General features: G+C 30.7%; 1 protein-coding gene and 1 pseudogene across 4 annotated transcripts in view; both read right to left on the minus strand.

The window, feature by feature from the left end:
• Mp (Multiplexin) overlaps positions 1–7,849 on the minus strand; it is a 908,252-nt gene that overhangs the window by 590,387 nt on the left and 310,016 nt on the right. The gene's annotated exons all lie outside the window — the stretch shown is intronic.
• Positions 4,617–4,713, minus strand: LOC112211159 (U6 spliceosomal RNA; annotated as a pseudogene).

Genomic DNA, 7,849 nt, shown 5'->3' on the forward strand with positions numbered 1-7,849 from the left:
AAAAATCCATTCTTTGTGATATGGGTGGGATTTAGGGAAAATAAAAGTTTTTTATCTCTGAATACCTGTTTTAAAACTAATGTTTCAATCATCGGTTTTATGATGAAGTATGCGGGGCGTACAGACAAAAAAAAGTACATTTGAGTAGTAATATTGACCTTGAAAAAAATTTAGGTTTAGTTAATTAATTAACTATAGACTTGTTCATGGTTGGAACGGATATAATATATAAGGATGGTTTTAGGAATAATTCGCTTAGTAATAGAATTCGGTTGTAACCACTCCATAATGATATTTTCTACCAGAAACCGTTAAAGATAAGTGCTGTGAAAATGCTAAGCACAAATATACCAGGAATAGGCATAGAACATAACGTCCTATTGTGAACAAATGCCATTGTTGGCAGGTATGTACACATACGATGGGGCCCGAACTTCGTTTAGTATTTAGGTCGTTGAACTGAGGCTTTGAGAGATGGATGCGCTCCAATGCCTCTGTTGTAGCGATTGTCCGCTAGTCAATGTGTCGCGGGCGTTTGTTTCTGTGGGAGTCAGCAGTTAGACAATATGTCGTTAGCCCACGTTACAAGTTTTTAGAATCAGTTGTCTTCCGTAATATCCTTATTATATGTCTAGTTTATGAACAACAAACAAAGAGATTTATGATATACAAAGGTAATTTACCGAAGAAATAAAAAAAAGATTATAAAGATCCCGCTAAATACAGACCTTTTCAGTGATTCCAGAGTCCTGAAGTTTTTAAATGAATAATAAATCTAAATAATTATAATTATAAATTTCATGTTTTCCCATATCACAATTCAAAAGTATGTTCTAGTTATTTGTATTATTTTTTCCTGTAAGAAATGACTATTTTATGGCTTCTATACTTATATTAACATACAAAAAATGTACAGACAAATTGCCTTATAACTAGTAAATCGATGTAATGCAAAGAGGAATTATGGGCATAACAAAAACTAGAGTTTAATGGTGAGGTAACAATTGAAAATAATTGGTAACATTAAAATTTAATATCGCTATTAATTGAAGTAGGGTTTCGTTTATGAAGACAGTCACCCCTTGAATACACTAGCCATCAAGGACCACTGTGCATTTCTATCTAATAGACAAGATGAAATTATCATATTACCATATTTGGATCGTGCCCTATTTACAAAGAGCACATTTATTTTCAATGTCATGTTATTGTAAATGCTCCACTTGTTATGAAAATTTGAATTATCATTGCAATGGCTTGCCCCACTGCAAAACTTTTTACAATTAAATACATCTAAACTTTATTTTTATAAATCTCTCAAAAATTATTTTTCTTGAATTCAGGTCTTATAGAATATTTTAGAAAGTTTACTAAAAAAAATTCCATTCTTCGAAGATATGGTTAATTATCAAATTGTTGTAATATTGCCATTCCGGAGTCATTTGTTTTGAGATAAGGAGTGAGTGAGCCTCGTGTGACCTATTCTGAGCATAGTCGTTACGATTTCTTGTCTACATTTACGGCTGGAGCTACACCAATGTTTGACTTCCTCTTTTTTGTTCATGTTAGTGTTAATACTTGACCATAACTTAATAAAATAAAGTGTTTCGGCTTGTCTAGCATTTTTATAGTACATTTTTTATACTACGTTGTGTTATGAGAGTGCATACTATAATCAGAAAACTGTTTATTTATATTGAATTATGCCATACTCGTAATGCCAAGTTTTTTATTTGAAGATTCAGAAGAGCCTAAAATTCCAAAATGTCGATACTTTATTAGCACATGATGGATGGAATTAAAAGCCTAACGTTATTATTTTTTTCTGACAAGAAGGAATGGTTATGTTGTGGTCAAGAAAGTCAAGTTATAACACAATAAGTGCTTTAGTTTCTGCTAACTTTTTGTATAAATTGAAGACTATCTTCAGGTAGTGATGGGATATCGATATCGATATTTTGTCTCCGATATCCGATATTTTGATATCAATATCCAGTAACCGATAATATCGGAATATCGATATTTTTGTTCGATAATATTGGAATATCGAAAAAAAAAAAAAAAAAGAGAGAGAGAAATTTCAAGTCCGTGACAGCCCGAATATTCTAAACGAGGCCATGATCACTAATTTCACTAATATCACATGAGCCAGCCGGACAGGACAAATAACAACTTCATAAGTTCTGAATTGCCCCTCCTGTGAATTCATACAATAGATGCTCTTTTGTTAAAAAATAAAAATAAAAAAAGTTTTAATTTTAGAGATTAAAAATCGGGACCTGAAAATTGTTAGCAATTTTAGAATCATCTATATAAGAGTTACACAGTGTTTCTATATTAGAGATATTGTCTATGATGAAGATTCATATCCAGAAATACCAAAAACATCAAAAATTAAAAAAATACTATGAACAGTTGAATTTATCTATTATCTATTCAAAAATTAGAACCATTATGTCGATTTAATTTCATAAGAGATTAATAGGGAGTACAGAAGTTGTACGTTACAATTACTCGTAACTATTTTTATGACAGAGATTTTAAGCAAAATAAATTTATAAAAATATTGGAGAAATTTGTTACTATTTACAATTAATTCTAATATGGAATTTTGAGAATTAGAATAAATACCAAATTGAAACAAAAATGCAATTTAAATTAATTTTAAAACAAGGCTGACCTGCGTGAGTTGGAGGTTATAAATGGTTTGGATTTGGTGGATAATTTTAAAATAAGAAAATTTAGATATTTATGATTTAAATAAAAAAAATAGGTAACTAAAATTAAGCTTAGGTAAGCTTATAAATAATAAATATGACTCTCTAATAATTGACTTTTTAATAGGTTTTTAACTTATAATTAATGACCTGCAAAACAAATTTTAAATTTTAATGTGAGGAAGAATTTATAATTGAAGGTATGTTTTTATTATTAGTGATAATGTTGTTGTTATAAGTGTTACAAACGAATATATAATATAAGCTGTTAAATATTTAGATTGTCCTTGAGAATGGTCGAAATGGCCGAAACGTTGGACTGTTGAAATAAAAAGTGTTGAGACTAATAAGGATACAATTTTTGATTTATTTAATATATATTTTTATGACTTTAAAAACAGAAATACATACTTTGCAGACAAAAGCATATGGAAGAAGGTTCGGGAGGATTCGAACGTACAGAAAAGTAATTCAACACCGAACAGATTGTTTAGAAATAGGTAAAAAGAAGAGCACGATAATGTAAACAATTTCCTGAAGTGTTTAGGCTGTTATTTTGGTACAGTTTTATAATAAGGATAAAACTGTTTCCGCCTATAAATTTATTAAAGGATATGACGGAGAGGGAACCAAATATGTTTATTGAAAACACCCATTCAGTTATACATTGCATAATATTAAAGAGTGTATGTTTACAATTAAGTGTTGCATAATCATTTTATGAAGTAGGGTATTATTTGATTATTAAATGCATATAAAATGTGTGATTAGCAATCCTCTAAGAGTCGCGGTAGTATGCTTTCAGATTCAGATATATATTCATTTTATTAATACTATCATACACATTTACAACGCTGTTTTCAAATTTCATTTCATATATCTTCATTTCCCTTATAAGCACAAACCGATAGTAAATAAATTCAATCCACTAATGGATCTACCAGATGAGTTGGTTTACGGTTCGGTTGTGTAAGAGCTAGGGCTGAGAAAGCGGGAAGTGGATGTATCGAGGCAGCTAGCGAATTATTAACACTTTGCGGGGATAAAGTGGTCTCCCTCTATGAGTGCGCAGGCCTTTAGATCTAGCCATTGGGTGGAGTCTTGGGTTAGCTGAAGATGATACGTTCTGCTTCCTGCCGCTCATGTACCAAGACGAGGAACTTTAATTTTGGGAAGGGATGGAACGAAGGGCTGCTTTGAAGATTTTTCACCTTGTTGAAAGCTGTCAGAAGATCCTTTAGAAAGCCTTGTTTACCCTCTTCTAATTAAACACCGGATGTAGGACCTAACCTCACTTTGTTAATATCAAAGATTCCCTGCCAGGAGACCAAGTCTACCGTCGACCTGGAACACCTGTCTTCAACATTTAGTGGAGGAAGCAAAAATACGACGCGAATTCCCCAAAACAATTTGTTGATCACTATAAACAAATCAATCCAGCCTATAGACCCGTCGTTGTCAAAGTTTTAAATTAAAAAAACAAGTTATTATATTATGGATAGGGATAGGATTTTTAAGTGCTAAAAAATCCGAAATATGTACATAAATATGTGCTAATAAATTGTCAAATAGTTAATAAAATATGTAAATAATATGTGTTTATAAATTTTGTATTATTCAACAATATAAATTACTAATTAATTAGTAATTTTATAACTTAACTGATTTTTTTTTTTTTTTTAATAATTTATTTATTGATATTTACAACTGTATACACATATATACAACAAGTAAATTTGCTGTAGGTGACATAAAAACATGTGGAGAATCTACCCACTGATAGAACTCCAATAACATTTCTAGAGAAGAAGATCTCGAGGCCATCTTCCTTACAGACGCCTAGGAGGATTATTAGGTAATGAAGGAGAAGCCAGATTAGAAACAAGTGGATTTGGGAGGTTGAGAGTGGAACGCTTCACGATTTTGCGTGTCATCCTTGCGCAGGGGCCATGCTAATCTTCTCTGTATCGAACTTAACTGAATAACCGAACTTAACTTAGAAGCGCAATCTTTTGACTTTGACTAAATTTTAGGCACGCTAAAATAATGTTAAAACACAATCAAAAACAATTTAACTCGAAAAGGTCTAAATGCCGACTGGGGAGTGAAACAAGACTAAGAAGAGAAGGGACCATAGGAAGGGAGGAAACAGAGAAATGGATTGAGGAGTAACCAAACAAATTCTAGGAAAATATCATAGGAATAAGTCCCTTGCTCTTTTTAATTGATTCTGAGAAATTCTCGATGTAATTCTGTGTGAAAATTCATTATTGCCACTGCTTTTAATTTGTGTTAAAGATGAAGATATAGAATTTTTACGCACTATTCATGATAGATGATAAATTTCACCTCTAAGTTTCTTTCGTTCTCTTGAATTTTACGTAGTTGCTGCGAAAAATGTATTTACAATTGAACAAATAATTTAAGGAAATACGCGATCAGGACAAAATACCTAAAAATATGTTAAAAATGACAAATATTTAAAAATATGAGAAATAAAAATGGCTTCCTTTGGCCAGAAATGTCTTGAAACATCTTTAGTTAGTAAGGAATCGCTGATATCATGGTCAGGTAAAAATATGTGAAAACATAAAAATCCTATCCCTAATTATGAAAATATTTTTTAGTTTTGAATATGAATGAAGTAGTTCACAATGGATCATTTCAATAGTTATTTATTGTTTAGGTTTACTTGAGCAACGAGGTACAAGGAAGTTATTTGTTCAATTCTACGCTTAATCGCCATAGTTTTCCTCAATTAAGGGCATCCAATTTTTAGAGGCTGGGTGTACCCCATAAGATTTCTTGAACCAACGTGGTGAACTCGTGGCTACAGTATCAGCAAATATAATTATCTGTCACAGTCGGATTCAAATTATTAGTACAGTGCCTTACTCACTGAGTTACACCACTCCTCTAAATTCTAAAAAATAATGACCGAAATATTCATAAAAGTTCATAAAAAAAAAAATATAATAATAAGAAAAAAATCTCAATTGAGAACCATACAAATTTTTACCTCACTAACTCAAATTGGGAAGCCTGTAGAGGTGCTAAAACTCAAAATCCGGCTATCCCAAAGGAACATTTCTAGCACCAACTGAATTCATATAAAATTGTCTACTCTTTTACTTCATTTAGTAAAGCTGTGGAGGTGCATAAGACCTTAAAAAACAATTTGACTGAAGTTTATCTACAGATTTTAATCATTTTTCTGATGCTCAAATAACATGAAATAAAAACAACACATATCTTTATAAACATATCCAAAAACCGCAAAACCATATTCTGGGGTATATAAATCGGAATTAAAATGCAATATATTTTCGGAAAAAAAAATATAACTACAAATTATACAAAATGCCTATTTATAGAATGCTATTATGCTACTTTATGAAATTTATTTACAACAAAAGATAAATACATAGAATAAAATATTTATTGTATTACAAATATTTCACTTTACGGAATATCTTTCTGTACACAGGTTTAAACAAGTATTCGTAGAATTATTTTTAAAGTAACCTATGTTAATGAGAGAAAAATGAGGAATCCAGTTTAACACTTAATGATGAGTTGAATAAATACAATTAATGATGAACATATATGAAATGTTACATATGCATGTGTAGGCGGGCATAATTTATGAATCTGGCAGCCACTCAAAGGATTGCCCGTTAGGTATCCGTTATTTAGTCTTAAAGATTTACAGTCCCTAATTCTGTAAGGATTCTTTCTGTAAAACAGGGAGGTAGTGTATTTCCTACCTTCTACTCAATACCTACTAGGCGGTCGAGCTGGAGTAAGCGAAATTCCAGAAAATACCGAAGTCGCACATTCACGGGGAGGATTCGAGTGGCAGGTGAAATATTTTTCCTTTCCTCTACTAAGGGTACAAATGATTTTTCAATGCACTAAAACTGAAATACTACCTCAGCTATTTCTCTTGAATTCATTTCGAAAGTCAAAATGATAACGACCCTACCGAGAAAATTAACCGATCGGAAGAAAAATTGAGCGAATCCTACCTATTACTGTCGACAAAGGAAAATAAACATACTTCTAAACAAAAGAATGGTTTAAAATCATCCATTAATCATCTTAATTAATATAAATTATCATAGATAAATAATAATTGATCATAATAACTCAATATATATATATTGAAATATTAGAAACGAATTGATACACGAAAATAAAGACCTTCTAAAACGTTTTACAGATTCATCCATCTTAACCACTCGAATTACTCATTCCGTAGTTTTTGTGCAATGACAAAATGTATAGATAACGACCCTACCGAGAAAATTAACCGATCGGAAGAAAAATTGAGCGAATCCTACCTATTACTGTCGACAAAGGAAAATAAACATACTTCTAAACAAAAGAATGGTTTAAAATCATCCATTAATCATCTTAATTAATATAAATTATCATAGATAAATAATAATTGATCATAATAACTCAATATATATATATTGAAATATTAGAAACGAATTGATACACGAAAATAAAGACCTTCTAAAACGTTTTACAGATTCATCCATCTTAACCACTCGAATTACTCATTCCGTAGTTTTTGTGCAATGACAAAATGTATATACAGTGAAAAAAACACTAGGGGTTTAAGTAGACTAGCAGTGGGAACAGGTGTATCAGTTGCCCTAAATGATGAAAATCGGTATAATTTTTTTAGTAAAATAGTCAATCAAACATGATCTAAACCTTACATTTAAATTCATCAACTATTTTAAATTTAAAGTGTTCAGAATCTTGGGATCAAAAAAAAAAATCTAATTGATAAATCCCAACATCTAAGAAAATAATATATAGAACATTTGCATGGATCTCTATTTTGTTTTATGGCGTAAAGCAAACAACTTATTAAGTATTACGAAGCTACGACATTGTAATCCGTAATACATAAATTTTAATACTAAATAATTCAAAAACACTATCCAAATTATAGTCTCAAAACATTTATTTCATTTACACGTCCAACGTTTCGGCCAATTCGGCCATCTTCAGGGACAATCTTAATTTACTATGAGACATATCATTTAACCATTTTAAAAAAACTCCATACAGGCTATTCTGCCCAGGTCAAAACATTTAATATAAAATTTAAATGT

Source organism: Halyomorpha halys, unplaced genomic scaffold, assembly GCF_000696795.3.
Source record: "Halyomorpha halys isolate HHAL.00 unplaced genomic scaffold, Hhal_1.1 Scaffold226.1, whole genome shotgun sequence".
Classification (NCBI taxonomy): domain Eukaryota; kingdom Metazoa; phylum Arthropoda; class Insecta; order Hemiptera; family Pentatomidae; genus Halyomorpha; species Halyomorpha halys.